This window comes from Acomys russatus, chromosome 2, assembly GCF_903995435.1.
Source record: "Acomys russatus chromosome 2, mAcoRus1.1, whole genome shotgun sequence".
In the NCBI taxonomy this organism is placed as follows: Eukaryota; Metazoa; Chordata; class Mammalia; order Rodentia; family Muridae; genus Acomys; species Acomys russatus.
In genome coordinates this window covers 77,606,326-77,632,304 of record NC_067138.1, presented here as the reverse complement: position 1 = coordinate 77,632,304, position 25,979 = coordinate 77,606,326, and positions in this window count along the sequence as shown.

Here is a 25,979-nt window from a genome sequence, read left to right as displayed (position 1 = left end):
AACAGCAGGTTGTCAAGAAGAGACTTGATACCCTATGAGAATATATAGGGGAAGGTAATCCCCCTCAGGAACAGTCATAGGGGAGGGGAATAATGGGAAAATGGGGGGGGGGAGGAATGGGAGGATACAAGGGATGGGATAAACATTGAGATGTAACAAGAATAAATTAATAAAAAGAAAAAAATAAATAATAAAAAAATCTAAGTATGGTGACATATATGTTTAATTCCAACTCTGAGGAAGCAGAGATAGGTGAATCCCCAGAGCTTGCTGGTCAGAAAGCTCAGGCTATTTGGCAAGTTCTGGACCTATGAGATAACTCATCTCAAAAACCAAAGCAGAGAGCTCCTGGGCAATCTGACATAGTCCTTTAGTCTCCACACATATTTACCATGTGCATATACATCGAATAAACCAATGTATTGAATACATGCAAACACACACACACACACACACATACACACACACACACACACACACACACACACACACACACACACACACACTAGAGATCCCAGTTCAAAGATACAGAGATAGGGATTAGCATGGCAGCCCTGGAATGTTAAATGCTATCCACTATGGGTGCAGCCCAGAATATGACTGGGATGGTGAAGGAGACTTTGGGCCAGGAGGAGACAATTCTGGGTTATGGTTCATGAGATACTAAAGTAAAGCCCTGAAAATCTGCTAAACTGTTCCAAAACCAATAAGGAGCCAAGGATGGCGGATGCAGTGAAATGGTATAGTTAGTGTTGTGCCATGCAAGGCATACTAATGTCTCAGTCTTCTAGAAAGTAACTGATGGTGAATAAAACTAGTTGGTCAAAGTCTTTTAGCATGATTAATACAATATCGTTTCTATTGGACTCTGTGTGAAATTGGCCATCAACTCAACAAGCCAGAAGTCTGGTCACACATTAATTACTATTAACCCAGTATGAGACAGAATTGTGAAATTAACTAAGATTCTGGGCCAAACCTACCCATGGCCTTCTGCAGCTCCCAGCAGTGGGTACCAATCACTTATTAATGGTGGTACAAATTACCATTTCTCCCTCAAAGGCAGCAAGGAAGTCATTTGGTTCTTGGCTGGACCTAATTGTGGATAATTTATTATTATTCTGACACATTTTCTAATTGACTGAATATTAATTGACTTGGACTCCAAGCTGAAGATGAGATATTAAACTGTCATTATGCAAATGCTTGTTTGTGCTCATCCATATCCAACACCATCATCAGTTCTGCTACTCTGAGGGACATTACTGACTTGTGGAGGGTTCTCTCTAGTGACTGAACCTTGACTTTGAAGGTCAACTGGTGACAAAGGTGACGAGGGTTCTACAGGTGAGTAGGCATCCTATTTTGACTTTCTATTGCTGTGATAAGAATGAAATACTGTGACCAAAAACAACTTGAGAAGGGAGTAAGGATGGAGTTTTTTGTTTTGTTTTTGCTTACATTTCCTAGTTACAGTTCACTATGAAGGAAGTCAGGCAGGAACTCAAGGCAGGAAGTAAAGTAGACAAAACAGAAGAACACGGCTTACTGGCTTGCTACCCATGACTTCCTCAGTTTGCTTTCTTATACAACTTAGGAGCACATGTGTAGTGATGGCACCCTGGTACAGTAAGCTGATCATGTTCATATCAATCATTAATTAAGAGAATGCATTTTCTCTATTAAGGGAGCATCTTTCCAGATCACCTGAGTTTGTGTCAAGTCAAATAAAAAAAAAGAAAAAGAAAAACCAACTAGCCAGCACAATAGTTGACCAGATATGCTGGGAAAGGGAAATGACTAGAACTACTGTCGTGGTGAAAAGAGGAGAGGAAGAGGATGAGGCAGAAGCCAGCTGTCTGTATGAGCTTTTTTTGTTTTATCCAGCCCTTCAGTATCAATATAGAAGCTGGCATATGTCACAGACATCAAGACAGAGGCAAGTCATATCTTCTGGAATGTAGAGTTTATTAAGGGAAATAGATGATGATGACCTATTAGCTTTATAGATGCTTACTTAATTAAGCTTATGACAAATGCCATGCAACATGAGCTCAGAGTGATGTGAGGAGTGACTGATTTTGAGAGAGGTTTCTTAGTAGAGCACAAGCAAGAGAGAGTAAAGTAGTGCAAAGGGTAGGCATGGGCAGATGGATTGGTGGCTGCAGTGGTTCAGAAACAGGTCATGTGAGGAAGGACAGCTAGAGGAAAGCAAGGCTTGTGAACCAGTCTGAAGCTGGGCCTCAGTGTACCCCACCTCCAGCCTTTCTTTGTGGGTGGACTTTAGAGGAGAAGGGAAAAGCACCAGGTCTCCTCAAATGTTCCAACAGCAATAACAGTGGCCACAAAGGTCAGGTAATCTCTGGCCAGTGAGTTGTGTGTTATATGTCAATGCTGGCTTCTATGGAGTGTTCTGTTGAGAGACTTCATCCAGGTTTAAGGATGGATCATAGCATTACTGGGATGCAGTGTGAAGCTTCACATGATGGCTATGACTCTTCTATGACAGGAATGTGGCTACGGCTTAGTCTTCTGAAATTTTAAAAATTAATCTGAAGGATATTTGCTCCTTAAATATTTGTGTTAACATCTTCTAAATGCTGAAAATTGGTTACTTAGGCAACAAATACAAGAACATACTTAACTCTCCTCTCTCCAAGTCAATCAAATCCATTTGCATCTATCCTCCAAGTGACTTAACTACCCTTCTGTATGGTTTGTCTTTCTTTATTACACCACCTGTTTTAATTTAAGGAATCAGTCACTGTCCTTTACCCACTCTAGTAAACTTGCCTTTATTCATTCAATAAACATAAATAAAATCTATTCATTGGCTTTACCATGTCTTACCATGCTTTAGGCACTGTCTAGTGGGAACTGGAAAGGAAGGTTTTCCAGGTTTCCTAATAGATCTCATGGTCTAGTTGGGGTGGGGCAGAGAATACAGTGATGTCTAATAAGTAGAGAATTTACTTATTTTCCTAAGTGCTTGGTAGACTATTAGGAGGCAAAGAATGACCATAAGAGCTTCAAGGACATCTCATTTACATAGGGGAGTCAGAGGCAGTTTCACCAACTCAGTGCTAAGACTCAGGAATGAGACTCAGTTGAAGGTGAGCACTGGGGAGGGATGTAGGCAGAAGGAACAAAGGGGCTGCTTGGGATCAGGAAAGTACCACTGTGACTAAGGTATCATGAGGCTTCTGCTCTTAAGAGGGTCGTAGAGAGTAAGAGGGCAAATTGAGATAACAAGCAGATACCTCTGACCCCACACTTAGTAGATACTCCACACCACCACCACCTGTCTTTCACATGCAGCCAGGTTGGATTATCTAATCCCCACTTGTGAAATTGTAGATCTTGCACTTCTCCCACAATTCTTCTGGTCCACCCACATTATCTTAGCTATTGAACCTGTAAGAATACTCTTTCCTTCTATTTCTTATCTCCTGTCCTGGTGATCTCAGAAGCCTTCTTGAGAACAGATGCCCTTTGTTTAGTACCTAGGAGAGGCTAGCCATGATAAGCTTGCTTGATTCCATATTACACAGCCAGCTGAACCTATAGCCTTCTCATCTATGATGCACAAGCACATTAAAATTTACAATCCATACTTGATTTGCTTATGTTTCCATCAATTCCCTCTCTATTAGTCAAGCAAATATTAATTTAATAATTACTATGCCTTGGGAGGTTGACCCAGACAAAGTCAAGAGACTGAATTTACCCAGAGGAAGAAGTGAGACTTGTAGAGAAGCTTCTTAGAGACTGTATATCCCAGCTTTGGCAGGTGGTAAGCTCCCCAGCTTTTGGAATCTTCTAGGATGGACTTTTGCACTGATATAGATAGGTAGACCAGCTGTCAGTGACTCTGCAATAGCAAAGCCTCTGCTTATGAAAAGCAGACTTTATCAATAGATTCTTCCCAGATGTTCCTGTGGTGTAATGTGTATATCTAAAATCTAAAATGCAGATGTCAAGGTCCTCCTCACATCTGGGAATCAGAGACTATGTTAGAACAGCCTAGAAGCTTGCTTTCAGCATGCTTCTCCAGAAACTCCCCCAAGTCCTGAGACTTGAGACCTCTGTGACATCACAAGAGGGTGAGAGATGGGGACAAACTCTCAGTAATACATGTGTGGGTACTGAACATCACATTTCGGTTTTTATAACAACTTCTTTACTGTGTGACCTTGGGGGTGTCCTTTCTTCTAGGTCTCAGTTTCCTCATGTAAAACAGGTTGTTATCTGTCACCTCAGGAATTTCTGGAAGCAAAGAGTCTTTTTCTAAAAATAAAATAATTTATGCTTTACATATAAGGCTCCAATTTTTTGCAGAATTTTTTAAAGTAGAAAATACCTTAGATTTCATGCAATTATTACTTATCTTAATTGGCACTCATGGTGTTAGGATTTATCATGGCATTGTCAGAAGAAAATTTGTTTTGTTGTTCCCACTCCACACGCATGTACTTATTTATTTATATTTTATGATAGTAAGATTACCTTCTGTGAGATTGTATCAGTCTCTCATAGATAGCATTGTTAGCCACAGGCATAGCTGTAAAGCAAATAACTAAGATGCTTACTATTAGGTAAGCATCTGAAACCTTGTGTCTAAACATTGATTCTTGCTGTTCCCCACCCCAGCCCTGGCATCCACTATGGCACTCGCTGCTTCTGTGAGTTCCACTATATAAGAAACATTATTTAAGTGGACTTTTGTAATACCCATTCTTCTACAATCAGTTTACTTCCCTTTGTGCAGTGTCTTAATGCTTCTCTCAGTTGTGCAGGGTCTCTCTTTCTTGCATGTATATGCCATTTTCCCCTTTGGTGTCCATTCACACAAATGACAGACAAATTAGGCTGCTTACATATCTTGACAGTACATGTGGCAGTGCTAACAGAAATATGAGTCCTACTTTCTTTCATTTATTTATTTATTTATTTTTTTATTTTGGAGGACAGAGTTGCTCTGTGTTCCTGGATGTCCTGGAACTCACTTTGCAGACCAGGCTGGTCTCAAACTCATAGCTCTGCCTGCCTCTGCTTCCTGAGTTCTAGGGTTAAATGTGTGCACTGCCTGGCTCTTTTTTACAATTCTTTTAGGTAATTACATAGAACATATTTCAAGAGCACTACATCCTGTTCCCACATCCCACTAGCATTCCCAGTAACACTGCACAGGACTTCCAATTTCTTTGAGTCTTTATTCTTGCTTCATTTATCCATTCATTTGTCTAGCTTTTGTTTATCAGCTACTATAAGCCAAGCTTAAGGCTGAACCCTAGACATGAAGACCAGTGGGTGTTGGATACCCTGGAACTGAAGTTACAGACAGTTGTGAGCTACCTGGTGTATCTGCTAGCAACAGAACCTGTGTATTCTTTGGGAACAGTAAGGACTTTAACTGAGCCATTTCCAAACAATGTTGAACCCTAGGCACCAGGGTCTTTCTGGTTGAGTACAACCAAGTGACTTATGGGAAAATAGTACCTTCAACACCAGAATATATCAAGATCAAGTTGTGTGGGTTGAATGAAATGCTCCCAATAGGTTCACATGCTTGGACACTTCATCCTTAAATAGTCTAGATGCTGCTTGTGAAGTTGTGGTCCCTTTAGGAGATAGAGCGTTGATGGAGGAGTGGATCTCTGAGAGTGGGCCTTGAGGTCTCATAGTTTCCTGTTCTGTTTCCTGAGTGTGGATACAGTGTGACGAGCCAGCCTTCTCTTTCCATCTGCTCCTAGATCTTCCCTCATGATAGACAATATCTCTTCAGAACTGTTATTCAAAAATAATTTTTCTCCTTTAGGTTGCATTTGTCTGGGTATTTTATCACAGCAACTGGAAAGTGACTAGGCAGAAAGGGAGCATGAATGAGGGCAGAATGTTGCCTCATTGGAAGAATACTGAGAAATGCTTTGAAGGATGAGTAGGAGTTAACCAGTATCTTAGTTAGGGTTACTATTGCTGTGCTGAAACATCACGTCGAAAGTAACTTGGGGAGGCAAGGATTTGTTTGCCTTATGCTTCCATATCACCTTTTATCATCAAAGGAAGTCAGGACAGGACATCAAGCAGCTCAGGAACTGATGCAGGGGCCACAAAGAGAGCTGCTTCCTAGCTTGCTCTTCATTGCTTGCTTGGCCTGCTTCTTATAGAACACAGGGCCTCCAGCCCAGTGATGGACAGGACAGGACCACCATCCACAATCACCTGGACTCTCCTGCATCAATCACTAAAAAGTAAATTCCCTACAGGCTTGCCTACAGCCCAATCTTACGAAGGACTTTTCTTAATTAAGGTCCCTTCCTCTCAGATGACTTTAGTTTGTGTGAAGTTGACACAAAATTATGCAGCACAGGCAGGTGTGTGTGCCTGCCATTGTCCTAATGTGGCACATTTTTTCAGTTCAGACCAAGACAAGACGTGTGTGTGTGTGTGTGTGTGTGTGTGTGTGTGTGTGTGTGTGTGTGCCTGTGTAATTTATGTGTAGAACATTCATAAAGTTGCCCATAGACAACAGTAGGTGTTGGATACTCTGGAACTGGAGTTACAGACAGGTGTGAACTGCTGGGAATAGAACCTGGGTCTTCTTCAAGAACAGTAAGCACTTTAACTGAGCCATCTCTCCAGTTGCAAGACAAATTGTTTTATTTTGATTGCAACCTATGAGGACTTAGTAGAAGCAGAAACTTTGAGTGGCTTTGGAAAGGGGATGATTCAATCTCTAACAACTTCTGAGGCATCCATTGGAGTAATCATGGGGACCTAGGAAGAGGACTGTGCCTTCTGTGGGATTGGATTGGTTTAGCACAGCTGTCCCCTGCTATATCACATGGCTTTTTTCCAATAGACTTTGCACTTAAATCACTAAGGACACAGATTAAAATTTCATGGTGATTAAAGAGCTTCTTTCCTCTACCCATGCTTTTCCCAGGGGTTTAACCTCTAATTAGCCAAACGTTCACTTTCTGGGGAGTTCCAGCATTTGCGATGTAATGTGTTAGTCTTAAAAAGAAACCAACATCATATTTTAAAAGTCACAGTGGCAGTTGTTTTGGGTGAATTACCATTTATACATTTCCATCTGTGAGTATTTTTCTGGAGTACCACCTGCTTTCCACACTTTGGTAGTAGAGAGTCCAACAGATCTTATCTTAGAATAAATGTATTTTATCTATAGTAGTTTCAGCAACTTTTTTATCTCACAAAATAATCTCCCTCTAAATACAAATCAGATTTGAGAGCTGCAAATAGATGTGCATGCCTTAAAAAAATTCCTCCCCAAATCTCTTGCCTTGGAAAGTCAATCTAAGGGAAGAAATTCACAGTGACAATGAAGATGACAGGAAACCTGAAATAGAAGACCTTTCTTGTAAAAAGAGAGCATCCCTGAGCCATAGGGAGGGCAGAAAAAAAAAGCTGAATGTCACTAGGAGCCAGGGTAGGGAGAAATCCTATCTCTTAACCCCAGGGGCCTGAGCTCAAACTTCTTGTAGGCTCCTGTTCTCATGTGACACTCATTAGGTTACTTAACAGCCATGGATTTTGTTTCTTCATCTGTCAGGCAGGAATAGTAACACTCTCTGAAGAGCTTCCTATGGGAGATGCCTTCTGGGGGTGTCTTCTTCCAGTTCAGGTTTCTCATGATGCTGGCATCCTGGGTGACATCTACCAGTCACTCTAAGAGAACAGCTCCTATTGGTTAAGAGCAAAGGCTTCTGGGATTAAATACTTTAGGAATATGCCTAGGGCATCCAGAGCCCAAGAATAGATTATGAGCACCTTAGAAATTAATTGAAAGCACAGTTTTTAAAAATAAACTTACATATAATAATAAATTCCAGTTTCATTTTTGAATTTGGAATTCAAAGAAAGTTTTACTGAGAGCTATGGGCACTGCCTGCCTATTTCCCCAGGAATGACTTTATCCTCCTTTGACTTTAAGGGGCTGTGGCTCAGGGGAAGAGATGCTCAGAAGACCTTTAGCCATTCTGTTATCCTCGCCTTTGTTGGGAAGAATAGAAGTTATGCAAAGATGTTCAAAAGAATGACTGAAATAGGATAGCTTGTTTTGATCTGTGGATACAGACAAATGTGCAAATACAATGGGGCAGAAAGTTCCTAAGAATAGCATGTTAGGTACCACTTGGATAGGAACATAGGGGTCTGGAGCATCACTGTTTTGGCTGGGTGATCATATCAAGGATCAACCAGACTGAGACCTTTAAAAGTACAAGATTGCTACTGATACTTTCCCTGGAGGGCAAGATGGAACAGGAGGGTTGTCAGACCTCAAAGTGCTTGATTTTCTTGATTCCGACCCCTGAATCATAGGACACATCATGGATTTAATGACAGCCTTGAAACAAAAGGAAAGAATGATATGTGTTCACTGTAGCATGCATGCTGATTTTGGAGATGGTCACCAGATGTGGTTTAAAATTGACATTTTTTTTTTTTTTTTTTTGCATTTTGAGAACCTGACACTTCACAATCATGTTAGATCTCTGAGAAGTATAACACAAAATGATAGTACTGAGTGAGTTAACCCAGACTCAGAAAGACTCACATGGTATATACTCACTTATAATTGGACACTATCTCAAAAGGGATGTCTCATGAAAGTCTTCACTTACCAGGATATTGGGATAGATGTGGAGACTTCTTATTAGGACTCTAGATGAGAGAAGTATGGGAGAATGGGGAAATAGAAAGATCCAGAGGGTCCTAGATACCTACAAGAAGAACATCATGTTGGGCGGATCTGGACCCAAGGGTTCTGCTCAAACTACTGCACCAACCAAGGACAATACATGCAGTAAACATTGAACCCCTACCCAGATCTAGCCAATGGACAGGACATTCTCTACAGTTGTGTGGAGAGTGGGGACTGACTCTGACATGAACTCTGGTGCCCCATATTTAACCACTTTCCCTTAGTGAGGAGGCCTGGTGGCACTCAAAGAAAGGATAAGCAGGCTGTCTCCATGAGACCTGATAGGCTGTGACCATATGGTGGGGGAGGAGGTCACCTTCTGTCACAGACATAGGGCAATAGAATAGGGTGAAAGAAGAAGGGAGGGAGGGAGGAATGGGATGATACAAGTGAGAGGATAACAATTGAGATGTAATCTGAATAAATTAATCAAATAAAGAAAATAAAATTGACAAAATTTGTTTTTTTTGCATTTTGAGAAACTGACAACTCACAATCATGTTACAGCTCTAAGAAGTGTAACACAAAGAAAGTTTCTTAAGCCCCATGACAGTGGCTCTCTTTCTCTGGGCAGGCAGATGAGGAAGTGCTGCTTCTGGAGATTTGTCCAGTTTCTGTCCCTAAGCCTAGCCCAAATGCTTCCCTGTTCCCTCCATTTCTATGGGTTGGTCACAGCAATTAACATGGTTGAGGAGATTTGTTGCTTCATTCTTTCTTTTATATGATGCTCCATTGCCTGGGACTGTTCTCATGCATGTGCAGTAGGGACCTTTCCATTTCTTCAAGAGGTGGGTGTTTGATGAGAGATAGCCAGGCCAAAAAAAATTACAATGAAAAGTAGAGTGAAGAAGGATCCCATGAAGAATTCCCTTGGGAAAGGATGCAGAGCAAGAGAGACAAGGATTAGAGAATCATCTTCCCCAACATGATGCATAGGAGGGCCACCTCACCCAGGGGTGCTGAGCTGATGAGACCTTATCTCAAAAATGCAGAACAAAATATAGAGGGTAAGCAGACGAGAGTGATAGGGTGCCTTTGGGGAAAGGAACCTTTGTACTTTAGGTTATCAAATCTATTTGGGAAGAAAGTATGCTAGGGAGCATCCCCTGTTCCTCCCCAGAAGACAGAGAATGATGGCCCCTTGGAGAGAAGACTGAAGGGAGAGAAGAGAAACCTGGCCCACAGTTAATTCCCAGAGTCCCTGCTATCTGCCACGTTATCTCTGCTTCCTTTGAGCATTGTTATGCCTTGGTGCCACACTTTTACACAGTACCATGCTCTCTGTGCTTCCTGTTATCTGCTTTCTGGGGGTCTAGATTCAGGATTGGTCCATAATAGCTTTGATTTTGATAAGAAATTTAAGGAGGTGGATGCTGACCTGTGTCTTCAAAGGACACATTTTTGATGACCTGCTTTGAAACTACAAAGATAACAGAAAGACAACCGTGACTCTGGAAAACATAACAGATAGTATGGAAGAATTAATTAAACACTGCTCTGCTCCTGGCTTGACAAATGCTGAAAGGATTGTTAACTGTGTAGGTGCCGTACATCAATACAGTCACTTGGATCTTGTGACTAGCTCAGTAGCTTGGCAGATAGTCTTGTATCCTGAACCGAGTTGTGGGAGGCAAAACAGCATCTTTCAGTGTAACCTTAAAAATGCCTCTTCTTTCTTTGATCACCACCTAGAGCTGGGTGTTAAGGAGAGGGCGTGTCTTTGAAATTTTGAGTTGTAACTAGGTCCCAATACACAGCTGACTCTTATCCCTTCACTTGCTCAGCCATTTCATCCATCAGATAATTATGTACTGCCTCCTCTGCTCCAGGCCTTGGAGTAGAGTGTGGCATAAAATGAGTGACTTGCAGGGGGTTAGGTGTGGTGATGTGTAGTAGTGATTGTCAATATGACGGGGTGTAGAATCACCTGGAAGGCAACCCATGGTTATGTTTTAGAGAGTATCTAAATTGGGTTAGTTGAGGTGGGAAGTTTCACCCTAAATACGTACAGCTTCATTCCATAGATGGGACCCTGCACTACGTCAAAAGAAAGTGAGCTGAGTAGCAGCATTCATCTCTTATTGTTTTCTGACTGTAGATGCAGAATAAATGCCTCGCTCCCTCTTACTTCGGCTGCCATGCCTTCTTTGTCATGATGGAACGAAACTGAACCAAAATAAGTGAAACTTTTATTTCCTCTGGCAGAACTTTCAGGTATTATTTTGAAGTAGCAATAAGAAAGCAAATAATAGACTAATACAAGGTTGTGTGTACGTGGTAGAGGGTTTGCTTAGCAAATGGGTCTAATCTCCCAGGACTACAAAATAAACAAATGACAACAAAACAGGTGACCTGGATAGTTAGGATTGAGCTTTGAGCAGCAGAGGACAGAATGTGAAGAGAGAGTTCCGGGGGTTACAGGGTTGTCTTTGCTGAGCATGGTCAAGGCCAGTATGGTGTGGAGAAGAGACTGGAATGGAGGCCCAAGGGGTGGAATTTCAACAAGCTCTCTTAAAATTAGTTTCACTATAGCTAGAATGAAGGTTCTGACCTTTCCTCAACCTCCTGCCTGGCCTCAACACCCCTGGTCTTACCATACTACAGCACTCAGTTTTATTTTAGTTTTTCATGGGTCTCTCTCTAGCTCTATGCCAAGACTTTTGCACTCTTCTCTTCCTCTTTCTCAAAGGCCCTTCACACCCACATAAAACTGGCCCATTTTCTTTGAATCTCAGCTCAGTGCTCACACTTTGGGTGGCTTTATCTTACCAGTCTCACTGAAGTATGCTTTCTCTCTTGCCATCTACCTCCAGTCTGGTGTGGTCTACCACAATCTCATTTGCCTGCTTGTGTGATGTGTTTTTGTTTTAGAACATGTAGATCAAAATAACTTTTCTTTGTCTCCATTGTGGTCTTGGTGCCCAGCGATGATGCCTGACATATAGCAGGAGCTCAGTCAATAATTGTAAAATGAATACATGATCTTTAGATTGATCAGGCTCAGAATTTCATTTCAAAGATCCCAATATATTAGAAATCACCACTGTAGCCTGATGACCCTCTCTAGAACAGTGAGCACAGGAGCATGCATCTCTGCACCTGGAGAAGCTCCTCAGCTAGACAGGGAGAGGCCACTTGGAAGAAGCTATACTTGCCTTGCTGGAAATAAGCTTCCTCCCATCCCTGCCATTCTTTCCAAACACCATTCCAGACATCAAGTAGACTTCGTCACCATCCCATGCCAGCTGGAGTCTCCAGGGAGAAGCCCTAAATCACACATTCAGCCTGAGGTGGGAGTGTAACCTGGCCTCAGCCATATATCACAGGCACGTGGCATGCATTGTATATCATCCAGCTCCATAAAGCCTCCTGCACCCAGGGAAGCTGCTTGAAGCGCTTCGCTGAGCAGCAGCTCAGCTAAGGAATAATTGCCCTCATCTGTAACTTTTCCTCCACCCCAGAAGGCTGTCTTCTTTCTTTCCCATTCTCTCCACTCTTCTTTTATTCCTCACTCTATTTTCTCATCCTTTTTTTTAAATCCCTTCCATTTTTCATTTCTTTTCTTACCTTTTTCTAGAAAATTGTCATGTGAGAGCTGGAGAGAAGACTTGTTTGTTAAAGTGCACTTGTTGACTAATCATGAAGATTCAATGCAGATCTCCAGTACCCACATACAACAACTAGATGTGGTAGTGCATGCTTTTAATCCCAGTTCTGGAGAAGCAGGGATATGTTGGTTCCAGGGACTAACTAGCTACCCAGCCTAGCGTAATTGGCAAGTCCTAGGTCCCAATGAGATACTCTATCTTAAAACAAACAAGCAAACAAACAAACAAACAAAACACCGGGGGATGGCTTTTGAGGAATGGCATCTAAGAAGGAAATACACTCAAGATTGATCTTTGGCCTCCAGAAACTTATGCATATACATACCACTGGTACCTAGACATACACATATAGAAAGTTGCAATGTGGTTAAATCACATAAACTGAGGACAGACATGAAGAACTCCTGAGAGGCTCATAGAACCCACAGATAGCAGAACCAGGAAAATAACCACTGGACTGTGAACCCATAGGGAGAAAAATGAGGTGTGGCCCTAGTGATGCTCCACTTCCAGGAGGGGCCCTGTAGGAGGGAGAAAGGTGTAATGAAGACTGAAAGAGACACAAATTCAGATCCCCACTTTCTGTTAGACTTTATAAGATGTGTGAGGACATTCTCGGAATCTTGAATTGGGGGAGGCTCTGGAGACAGTCTGACATGGGTTCCAAAGCCTGGTCACTTGGGTACCTCTCTCCTGCCTCTTTTTTCCTCTGTCCAAGTAAAGAGTCATGTGTCCCTCACAAAGCTACTGTGAAGAGTGGAGCAAACAGGGTGGGCTTTCTAATAAAGTGGTAGGCCTGGGTCGGCTCCTTCAGAGCTGTTCTTCCTGGGAACACTGTATGACTTTTCCTGAGGAGACATGACCAAATATCTGTCCTCCAACAAAAGAACAACAAATCAATTCTAGCCAAGCTTTGCTTGGTGAACCAGTGAGTTTATGGAAGTTACAGGAGTGTGGGTGAGGGGCTCCTATCAGGAGCACAGATGATTCAAAGCCATCAAATCTCAACCTAAAACCGCTGGTAAGTAAGCCTCAGGGATCATTCTGTTTATGTAATGGTGTCAAAGTGCTTCCACTTTCAACATTGAAGTTGTCCTTGTTACAAAAGTTACATACATAGGCAACAGATGTGTTCAACTCCAGTTGCATTTCACAAAAGTGGCCAGAGAGACTCTTTTCCACAGTGATCCTGATTAGTCCATGCCCTCATTGTCAGAGAGGAGTGGACCTAAGTCAAGAGATTGAGTCAAGAGAACCCACATATACACATATTACAGATTATCTATATATAATGTAGATAATGAACACACATACAGGGAGAAATATATAAGTACAAAATGGAGAGGTAGCTAAGAGAGACAAAGAGAGATAAAGACACCCATGCAAAGGCAGAGTAGAGGGTATGAGTAGTCGAGGTAGAAGGAAGGAGGATAGAGATATAAGGAAAAAGGGTCAATGCCTTTCAAAGGGGTCTAGAATGTACAGGGGTAGAATTTTCACAAACCATATGATAAAGAACCAAAAAGAACTCTGCCAAGGACGCTGCCAATTCTCTTTTACCTCTTCATAAACTATCAAACTGGTTACATTTGAGGAATCTTGTCATAAAGAGGTGAGAGAAAGAGCAGCAGGAAGGTGGGAAACAGTTTTGACATCATCCTACAGCCTCCTGAGATTGCTGGCTGGACACTGAATCTTGGAGAAAGCAGAAACCCGGCAGTGGTCTAGCAGATTCTTCCACTGCACCAACACCAACAGAATCTCAGAGGGAAGTGGACTTGGCCTCCTGCTTGCCCCCAGATTCCATCAACATGCTGTCCTCAACTTAGTGCTCCACTGCACCCACAGGCTATGCAATTACTTCTTCTGAGTATTCTGCACTTGCTGGCTATATCACCTCAGTATTCAGTGTCATCTAACCAGTGTCAAGTGTCAATCCTCCCTTGCCTTCATTCTATATAGTCACCTGGCCATGCTCCTTTACCTCCCAAATACCTCTCAGCACCATACATGGTAACAGACCTCATTTGTTCTGCTCCCACTCTGTCCTGGATTTTCTGAACTTTGCTACATTTCCTAATTGATCCTCTGCTTCTGGGTTGTCTTCCCCTGAGGCCTGTACTGCCTGTATTGCACAGAAACTCACAAAGCAAAGCCTGGACTATTGTACTCACTAGATCAGAATCCTAGGGCATCTTCTGGCCTTTGAAATGGTGCCTGAGATCCAGGATCCTATGCCAATGGAAGCCATCTTGTCTTGTTCCTGCTTTGCCCACTTTCCAGTATAGTCACATGTGTATCATGGGGAGTGATGCCACTCTTCCTCCAAATTTCTTGCCCTGTTCTTTGTTCCAGGAATGTCCCAAATCCCTCACCATATGACCAAAGACTTGCCTCTGAGATTAATTTTCATGGAGTCACCTTTTAGTTTTTCAGCCAGGATTTTTGTTTCTCACTGTGTTAACCATGGACATAGATTGTTAGAGCAAGGCTTGCCCACTAACCTAAGAGAAATATTCATGGGTCTCTCATGTCCTTTGCTGGGTGTCCTCTCCTGCCTTGGGTAATGATGAAACTCTCAATGATACCATGGCTGAAAAGGACACAGCAGTCAAGCATTTTTCTCTACCTTGTTCAAGAGCAGGGTGACTGACACCTCTTAAGAGTGTCTGAAATTACCTTTCTGAATGAATTAGATATTGAGCCCAGAGAGGAGAAAGAAAGATTATCTGACCTTGAGCATTTGCTGTCGCTGTGTAGATGAGGTAATAGGAGCTTGGAAAGGATGGTCCATGTAGCTTTATGAGTGGACAAAGCAGAATCCCTTTGTTTTCTTTGGCTGACCTAAGAGAGCACCAGGGAAACTCAGATGGCTATGGAGTAACATCTGCTCCCCATTTACAGGGCCATTGGAGCATCTGGACTGGCAGCTGATGTGGCGTGTGTGCTGATCAGAGAAGGTCTGGAGTCCCACAGATCTGGGTGTCATCATGGCCCACGCATGTGCCTTGAGCTTTCCAAGACTCAGCCTTTCCAGGCTTTTGAGTAGGGTGGGGAGAAGGAGAGTCTAGCTTCATGCTATCAAGGTCCCTGGCTCTGCTCTATGCTGCCTCTGTATCCTGATTATCCAGAAGATGAGTCTTGAGTTTCCCAAACTCCTTTCCCAAATGTTCCTGGTTAGAGAAAGTCATTGGGATTCTAGAGGAGATGCTAACAGAGAGACTAATGCCTTTGAAGTTGACTGACCTCCCCAATCTTTAAAATACCCTCAGCCTGTTTTACTGGTGTTTGGAGTCTTCATCCCTGGTTCTCTCTAGTCTTGTCCTATCCTGCTGACTTCTTGCATTAGTTTTGTGAGTGTGATAATTAATCTTGGTTGTCAACTTGACTACATCTTGAATCAATTAAAACCCAAGTTGCTGGGCACAACTCTGATGGACTTTTTAAAATTATATTATTTGAATCAAGAGGACCATCCTAAATATGAGCCACACTGTGATAGAAACTGAGATAAAAGAACATGGGCTAAGTTAGGAAGCTTTGCTTTTAGCCTGATAGCCCTCACTTTCTCTGGGAAGACCTTCTATCTTGTTGCTGTGGCACTAAAACAAATTCATTTATTCAGTATTCCAGTATAGACTGAAGATCAGTAGCTCTCCTAAAATCTTTCAGGTCTCTAGCCTCAGACTGCTGAGACATCCAGCCTTGTAGATAGGGAAATTACTGGATTCTTGGACTTTCTCTTATAAGACTGTCATTGTGGGATACTCAGACCACATCCTGTGACCCAATCATATATGCCATATGTGTGTGTTAGAATGAATATATATCTATATGTGTGTATGTTTTGTATTATGGCTAATCTTGGTTGCCATATATATGTACACACACATTTGTTCATTCTAATAATTCTGTTTTTTTAAAGATCTCTGATTGATTGTGTGTGTATGTGTGTGTGTGTGTGTGTGTGTGTGGTTTTTTTTAGAGAACTCTGACTAATACAGTGAGTTTGCTATAACAAAAATCCCTCAGCAGGAATGTACTTATTTTCCTATACTTCTACCAAATCAAACTGTTTTATGGTTATAATTCATTCAATGCTTCCAGGAAAGTTTTCTTTATGTACTCTAGTGGTTTCTGGGAGTGCCCTTCTTCTTTGAGCTGGGATAGTATAGCTCCTACCTCTGACTCTTGTTTCATGTGCTTTCTTCCTTCTGGGTCTTACCTGCATCTGTATGTCCTTTCTATACAGACCCATTCATACCAATTATAGTGTATTAAAGCTTGATCATATCTGTAAAGGACCTGTTTCTTGAGTGTAGCAGGTAAGGTCACATTCCTATGTATCTTTGGGAGAAAACACTTCAATCGATTATAGTGTCCCTGACCTCCTCCTCCTCCTCCTCCTCCTCCTTCTCTCCACTTACAGAATGTCCTCCAAAGGCTCTACATCCTTCTCTGTTGTGTAGAATCTCTTATCCTACTGTACTCAAATCTATTCTTGGTTATTGAAAAATCACCAAAATGACCATGGCTTTGTGTTTGTGTGAAGCCTTATGTATGTGAAAGGCAGAGGACAACCTTGGATATTGTTCTTTGGAAGCCACCCCACCCTTCCGTGTGTGTGTGTGTGTGTGTGTGTGTGTGTGTGTGTGTGTGTGTGTGTAGAGTCCTCCATTAAAGTTTGTCAAGTAAGTTAGGCTGGTTGTCTCATGCAACTAAGGATCCACAGGTCTCCCCTTCTCCAGCATGAATAGTACAAGTGTATATCACCGTATCTATCATTTTTCTTGGATATGGGGGATTGAACTTGGCTCTTAGTGCTTGCAAGACAAGCACTTTAGTGGTACACCTATCTTCATAGCCCCAACCATGGCTTTTACTTTAGCATGATGTATCCTGTAAATCTAGAACCACGAGTTTGTTCTTTCTTTCATATTTATTTATTTCTTTATTTACTTATTTATTTATTATGATTTATTCAGATTACATCCCAATTGTTATCCCATTACTTGTATCTTCCCTTTCCCATCTTTCCTCCCTCTTTTGCCCTATTTTCCTCCCCTAGACCTCTGACAGAAGGGGACCTCTTTTACTTAAAATTTTTTATTTTATTTTGTGAGTATGAATATCTTTCCTGTGTTGGGCACACAGGTTGCTTCTATCTTGTCTCTGTTGGTGGCATTGCCTTGGTAAGCATGGTTACAAGCAGATGCACCATTCTAATTATTGACATTTGATGGTTCCCTTGGTGGGATGCTAGCCACATGCACGTTCACTGGGTAAACAGAAGGCATATGCTTTGCTAAGCCAGCAAAATCATTACAGCCCGAGCTAAAGATGAGGGCAGGCTCCTGACACAGCACCTTATATTGTCCATTATTAGGGCAGAGTGATGCTCTCGGATGCCCTAAATTTGCAGACCTAACTAATTCTCGGAGAAAACTGATGGCTCCCATCCTGAAGTCAGTGTTTGGAAACACACAACAAAGAAGAAGCTTTATTAACAGTGGAAATGTACTCTCAGCTCAGGTTTCCTTTTCAACACCCGTCTTGTTCATCTCACAGCTCAATGAACTGTTAACGTCACATCTATCTTTTGTTCCAGCAGTGAATCCAGTTAGTCGGGGCTTCTGCTAACTGCAGACAGATGAGCTTTAGCTTTCCCAGGGAGCACAGAAAGGATGAGAGGGGAAATATGCACAGATGGTTCTAGCAAGGCTGTGGGGGACTGGGAAAGATGGTGGTCTCTGGACTCATGTGGCATTGGACCCTTGTTTTCTTGTGGGTTGGCTGTAAATTTCAGAAGTGGTTTTTCTTTTTTATTTTTTGGTTTTTTTTTTTTTTTTTTTTTTTTTTTTTGGTTTTTTGAGACAGGGTTTCTCTGTGTAGCCTTGGCCATCCTGGACTCACTTTGTAGACCAGGCTGACCTCGAACTCACAGCGATCCGCCTGCCTCTGCCTCCCGAGTGCTGGGATTAAAGGCGTGCGCCACCACGCCCAGCTCAGTGGTTTTTCTTTGATGGTGAAGGTTTCCAGTATATCCATTCTTGGTACCAAGCGTTTGCTTGACTACGGCCACAGCTTCAGTACTGAAGGAGTGCCTGAGGGCCACTAGGATTTGAGGAAAGAACATCTTTTTCATTCTAGCCTGAGATCAGTCTATGATTTACCCCTGATTTCTCCTGTGATAAGCCTCCTTCCCCAGATGACAGTGTGAGGTTTACAGCAAACACAACAATTTAAGCATACTTGACAAACATCCTCCTTGACTTGACCTTGAAGGCTTATGAGCTGATGTTAGCCCTTGCCTCTAATCCTTCTCTTCAATCTCTGAATCTTTGTCAGGGCCTTTTTTGGTCTGTCCTAATCCAAGGTATAATGCATTTGGAAGGAGGGAAAACTTGTCAGGTCTTTTTCTGCAAAGTTTAAATGCAGAACTGCCTTCTCAGTTTTTGACATCTTTTCTAGGCCACTTAGTGCTTCCATAGCAATGGGGTCTGGTTCTCAGAGTCAAATTCAGGCCCCAGAAGCCACCAGGTCTTTGTAATAAAACATGAGTGCTCAAAATCCATGTGTGACATTTACTAGTGCTGCCGCTATGTATAACTCAATGTTCTCCCTCACTGTAAAGGAGCACCCATGGGAGACCTACGTTTTGTCTACCACTAGGACTTTTTCAACTATCCAGGGAAATTTGGAAAGAATTTTGCAGGGAAATGCAATTGGAAGAGAACACTGAAGACTTCTTGGTTCCCAACGATGGTGATCCACCCATTTTCAAAAAGTGAGATGGAATGGGATTAGGAGTTTAGTGGATATGGATTTAAACAGTGTTTCACCTCTTTCTTAGCTGCACTTCCTTGTGTGTAATATTTGTAATAGCTAACACTGAGAGATTTCCATAGACCACAGAATAATGTAATTTTTAAAATTTGTTTAATGCATTGTTTGTAAACTCACCCTCCAAGTGTGGGGACCATGAACAAGAGCTATGTAGAGCGGAGGAAACTGAGGCACAATGAGAAACATTATACCAAGGATTAGAAGTTGATGCAGCTGAGTTTGACTGGGTTTTCACTAGAACACATTGCTGTCATCCAGATTTCTGCACCAAATCACAGTTTTCTCCCCTTTGTAATTGGCAGTATATGGTGAGATATTTCAAGATTATTCCTGTGTCCTATTAATCATAAACCTCTACCCACCAGCCTTATCATCCCTTAGTAACTCAGACTTTTATAAACCTAAACATTGATAGTTGCCAGAAGATGGTGTTCTGGTTCTGTCATTCCTTCTATATTTACTTTTTGGCATCCCACCAATAAGAAGACATTTTTCTTCTCTCTCTTGTCCTATTTAGTATTGGGACTGAATCCATAGGTTCCCGTGTTACTTAATTGGTTAGAATCCATTACTGTCATTATTTACTTAATGATCAAGATGTCTCAGATTGTCCTAGTGGGAGTCCCTTCTCACTGGCTCCAGCATGCTTCTGAACACATCTTCACTCTCTGATACAAGACAGTTCATGTTCATCTTGTACTTGACTACATGTCTCCATCCCTACAACCATACAGCTCTTCAGAGGTCTGTGGTTCTCCTTAGTGGGGAAGGGCATTTGGAAACAAATATTTAGCTATTTTGTATCCTCATTTATACAGGAATGTCATTTTGAGGGGAATCTTGTAAGTGGGCAGAGTTAGAAATTATTCACGTATTGCCACACTATCCTTTATCTGTATATTCATATATACACACAACTCTAAACCTGTTTATCACCAGTGTGCCTGTCTGACTTGCACATAGCCTAAATTGCTTGTCTAAATTACAAGCCTATATCACTGGTTTCCATTCCATTTTGATAGCACAGTCTTCATTCTCGCCTTCTTCCTTCTTGAATATCAGCTCTTATGGGGAGCTCCAAGTTCATATTATCCTCAATATATTTACCATTTAGTAATATAGCTGATAGTAACCAGCCTACTGATTACATCATTCTGGTTGCCTCCTGGACCAGTCACATTTACTGTTCCACAGCTTCTGCAGTGTTTTGGACACCAGGCATTTTATCACACAGATTTCAACAGAAATATTTGACACAAAAAGAAGGCCATTCTTTGGGCACAGTGACTTTACTATACATGTAGGGATATTTATTGCTCTCTACTCAGTGACATACACTGTGTTAGATTTTGATGGCACATATTGATTAAACTGTAGACTGACCTTCAACAACCTCACTGTTCAATGTAGGAAGCAAAGTTGAGAATACTGAGTACTGTGTTAAATATGCTGAGTGAAGTCCCAGCTGTGTGATAAACTTTGCATGGGGGAAAGGGGAAACATCAGGAAGAAGGTACTTTAATGGGTAAATGAGTGGGCCAAGGATATGGGGGAGGGGTGGGCTGGAGCTAGATGGTGAAGCGCGCGCGCATGCACACACGCACACACACACACACACACAGAGAGAGAAAGAGAGAGAGAGAGAGAGAGAGAGAGAGAGAGAGAGAGAGAGAGAGAGAGAGAGAGAGAGAGAGAGAGAGAGAGAGAGAGAGAGAGAGAGAGGACACTTGAGCAGCTAAGCTGGTGAGGTTTTACTAGTGTCTGATAATCAGGAATTTAACTTGAAAGCCTGATGATTTTTCATGATCAGCACCAGTTGGAGCCATCAGGTCACCTGGATCACATGTAGTCATTGTTTTCTTAGTGCTTGAGATGAATACCAGGGCCTTATACTCCTAATCTTTAAACTTTAATTTAGTACCCATTTGGAAGAAAAAGGAAGATATTAGTTCATAATTCATAAATATATACCTCTTTAATTAGTTAAAGCTAAAAGACTTGCTCCAAGGGACTATGTCCCTAAGCAGCAGGAAGTAGTAAAGAGACATATTCTCTCTTTCCCCTCTAACCTTCCTTTTCTCCTACCTGGTGTTGGGGAGGTGGAAGATATTAGGATGGATATGGGTTGGAGGGGAGGAAGAGGAATAAGAAACCCAAATAAAATCATTTAAAAAGGGTGCTACACGTCAGTTTCCTGCTTGTGTTTCCATGTTTTCCTTGACTGTTGCCATGTCTTTCTGATCATGATTGCTGTCCTTCCGGGACTGTTAGCCAGGATAAACCCTTTCTTCTTCAAGTTGCTTTTGGTCATGGTATTTATAGTATTGATGGAGGGGTAACTAGCACACAGTTCAAGACCCTAGGACTTGTCCTTGGATGGGCAACCTCTTCTAGACATATACTTTGACTCCCTTCCTGGCAGTTGCTTCACTTAACCTTGATATGGTTCCAAATTGACTCAGAGACATGACACATTTTCTAGCTGATGTAAAATTACCTTAGTATTAACATTATATTTTTTATTTTGCTCAACCCAAATCTTTCATTTCTACTAACCTCTAAGTATTGATTCCCTCACATATCTTCTGACCAACTCCTGACTCCAATTTTGACCTAAACATGGTAGAAAGTAAAGGGAGCATTTCTATCAAGGTAGCGCCCTCTTCATACTCTCCTGGGAACCCATCTGGCACCACTGAGACCAGAGGCAACAATTATGGATTTGTTGTAATTTCTTCCTACCTGGGCCAAGTGCTCCTCTGTGGAGGACATAGAAGAGAAAGTTGAAGGCGGAAATTGGTGGTGTAAACAAGCTCTCTGGGGTAATGTTTTCTTGAGACAAGAAATTGTTTACAAGCTCCTTGGGAATGTTATTTACATAAAACAATCACTATGCTCATTACCCAGGCATGTTCAGTTATTCATTAAAACAGGTACCTGCAGGACTTGGCAAACCATTGTGTGCTGAGTTTCGTGCATTCCTGTCCCTCTGCAGGGACCACGTTCACTCCTTTAATGTTTTCAATTTGGTGATCATAGCAGGCACCACTTCAGAGAGCCACTTTTGATAGATTTGATGGTTCCGTTTTGCACAACAGCCTGGCAAAACACATCATACCATCCCTTTTGATATATGAAGGAAACAAGGCTTTTAGAAATGGTATGATATGTGGTATGATACATTGCTTGTTTAAAAGATGACCACCTCCCCTTGGTGGAGAGGCCTGGTGGCACTCAAAGAAAGAATAAGCAGGCTACCAAGATGAGACTTGATAGCCTATGACCATATAGTGGGAGAGAAGGTACCCCTCAGCCTTAGACCTAGGGCAGAGGAATAGGGTGAAAGTGGGAGGGAGGGAGGGAGGAACAGAGGATAGAAGTGATGGTATAACAATTGAGTTGTAATCTGAATAAATTAATAAAATTAAAATTAAAAAAATAAATAAAAGATTTACAGTGGGTCAATGAAGAGGGTGGAGTTAGCAGCCTTTCTCTAGACAGTTGGAGAGGATAAAACTTTTTCCACACAAAAGTAGATGTCCAGCAAAGGGCAGGCAGGACACATATTCACTTGCCTGTTCTATCTCTTTTCATTAAGTTGTACCCACATGTTGGGGAAAGAGAGTATACAATGAGTTACAAATAGTCTGCATCCAGGAGTCAGTTTTGTTACCGTTTGGAATGGACACCCAACCCCACTCCTCTTGCCATGCTGCTTAGGACCCATATACTCTCCAGGGCTCTTGTTCTTTGATTGGAAAAGTTCATTACATGGGGGGAAGATAACTAGTTTAGGGCTTCGTTGATCTTAATGTGTCCAGTTGCTAAGGGTTTTGAATGGGGAGCATAAGATGTCTTGGTAATTAAATGAAAAGTGGAGTGTGTGCATATGTTCCAGATTCTCAAGACTGTTCTAATAATAATGACAAGACTGAGACTAATGAAGACCCTTTATTAAATGATGAATATCATGTTCTTTATCTTATTTAAGTCCGAAAAACCACATAGGATAGGTATTATTTTCTTTCTAACATGGGTAAAATGGAGGCTCAGGCAAGCACTGTAGCTTCATTCAGACCCTAGAATTAGAGGATGGCGTAAGCCAGGGTAAAATTCCAGCAGTGGCTCTTAACTGCAAAATTTTGTAATGATCTTGTGTTTCTAGTATGTCTTCAGACCTCAAATGCAGAAGGAACTACTGTGGTTAGCCAAATGGCATTTCTAAGAGGAGAGAGAGGATTGTGATTAACTTACCTCTTATACTTGTTCATAGAAGGTTTGTTGGTTGGTCCTGTATCTTTTTCCTAAGCACTGACTATCATCACACATGAGGCTTACCTTTCCCTTTGTCTGTCTAGGTTACTGGCCTGCAAGCAGGGACCAGTACTCACTGTATTAGGTGCTGCATCCTTGACACCAAAACAGTTCCTGGCCCATTCATTGAACAAATGCCAAAGTATGATGGACTGGAGCATACCATGGTCTGTAAACAGCCTGGAGTTTCCAGTCTGACAAATGAGTTCCAAGGGAAAGCCTAGGGAAGGTGTGACTAGCATGAAGGCTGGAGTGAGTTTGGGGTGCAAGGTAGTGGTTGGAGCCTTTCTTTATCTATCCCTGGGGTAACCAGAGGAGGTGGCAGGAAAAGCTTGACTGAAGAATCAAATTCATGTGGCTTTGAAGAGCTCGCACAAAGCATAGAAGTCTCAAGGGTCCATGCAGAAAAAAGCTCAATGACATTGAGAAAAACAGCAATGAAAAAAGATGAGAAAAAATTCATTGGACTTTTGTTATCTTCCAGAACCTTCCCAAATGTGTGCAACCTGGTGCTTTCAGCCAGCCCATGAGCCTTCGGTGGGATAGTGGTGTCCCTATTTTGCAGGTAACAAAAACCAAAGAAGCTTCTTATTGCAAGGGGCAATGGTAAATGCCAAGACTCATAATCAATCCAAGTGCTGAGAATGAGTGACTGAGTGCTCCGTCACAGAGGGGGAGCATCTATATCAACAAGTAGATACAGGATCATGTGGAAGAGGGAGCGGAAAGAATGTAAGAGCTGGAGGATGGGTAGCAGTTCTGGGAAAAGCTGGCCTCTGGGTATGACATGGCTGATACACTGGTGAGCCCAGAGCAGCTGTAGTTAGCCACATAAGGCCTCCACAAGGTCAAGAAAGTTAAAAAATTCTAGCAGGGAGAAGAGCGCTTTGAATCACTAACTCCAGCTGGGGAGCTAAGGGCAGTCCATGTTGGGGCAGAAGAGTCACTGCTCTTTGGGTGGTTTTGAAGATAGGTTGCCTCTGTCCTTATGAATGACCCCACACATATGTGCTCATGGACAGCACTAATTGAACTTAATTAATTGATCTTCTTAGATGGGCAGGAGAAGGACTCAGTGAGCGGTGCTAGGGGAAGCTGGAGGGATGGAGTAGGGGAGATAGATATTACCAAAATACATTGCATGTCTGCATGAAGTTACAAAACAAACAAAAGAAAACAAAGCAGACCTTGAAGAGGTGACAAAAAGCAGGGTTTGAGTTTGTGTCTGTCTGGCCCCAAATCTAGGGCTGGCTCTATGGATCACATGTCTTCTTCTATCCTGCAGTAAGGAGGCCAATTAGAGGCAAGGAGAGAAGTGGGCTTTATGTGAGGGAAACTTTTGTGTTTTAAACAAACAAGAAAGGGTGTTGTCTCTATCTAGAGGCACTGTGGCCCATAGAAAAAGTAGAGCCACCACAAGGCTGCATGGGTAATTCTTCCAGTATTGGGATTCTACTCTCTCCCACTGAAAGCCAGGACTTTCTCATTGCTACTGAACCTCAGTTCAAGTCTTTTCAAACTCTATGCCTTGATTTCAGTCTAAGGAACTCGCCCTGTCAGCTTTCCCATTCGAATATGCTATATGAGTTCAATACCAATCACCTGACTCAGATGACTTACCTACCTACACTTCAATCTGTGCTCTGCCTTTACTATGTCACTTTAGACAGTTTACTTGGCCTCTCTGAGAGTCCCTTTTATCACCTGTAAAATGAGGATGAGATGAGATCCCACCTAGTGCCGTATCTCCTAGTGCTTAGAATGATTTCCCTTTTATTGAGTGTCTATCATATACCAGATGGGACAAAGAAATGATCAGAGCAGTGTCCCTCTTCTTATGGCAATTGTATTGTACTTAGCCTCGCACATGTGAGCATGCAGGATATGTCTTGTCTGAGAGTGCCTTAACGCTCATGTTTGGCATGTTATGACATCACCTTCCCAGGTTGCAGTTTCCACCTCTGTGAAGTGCTTCATGGGACTTTGTGACTCCTGGATACATAGATGTACATTTGATCCATCCTTGCCTGTGCATCTTTCTACTAAGCATAGACCATCACACACGGGACTTAGATTTTCCCTTGTCTGTCTCAGCTACTGGGGAGGAAGCAGGAATTCATGCTGCTGGTGCTGCATCCTTGCCACCAAAATCGTACCTGACACATATAATCTGCCTGATTAAATACACTGAGTTATTTCACAAGTTTTCTTTTTGGAGCTTCCTGTCTCAAGCATCCAGACTAGAGACTGACTGGAGGAGGTGGTGTGGTACATCTGTTGAGTGAATTAATAAGTGAGTGAATAGGTATAAACAAAAATTAGACCAAGAATAGCCAGAGGCAGAAAGCAAGATATTTTCTTGGAGATCAACAACTAACATGGTATTTTTATTAAATCTTGCTTTAGGGATCAGAACTACAGTGTGTTCTTACTTCCATCCTCTCTGCCACCTGTCTCACAAACATAAACATCCTCAGGAAAAC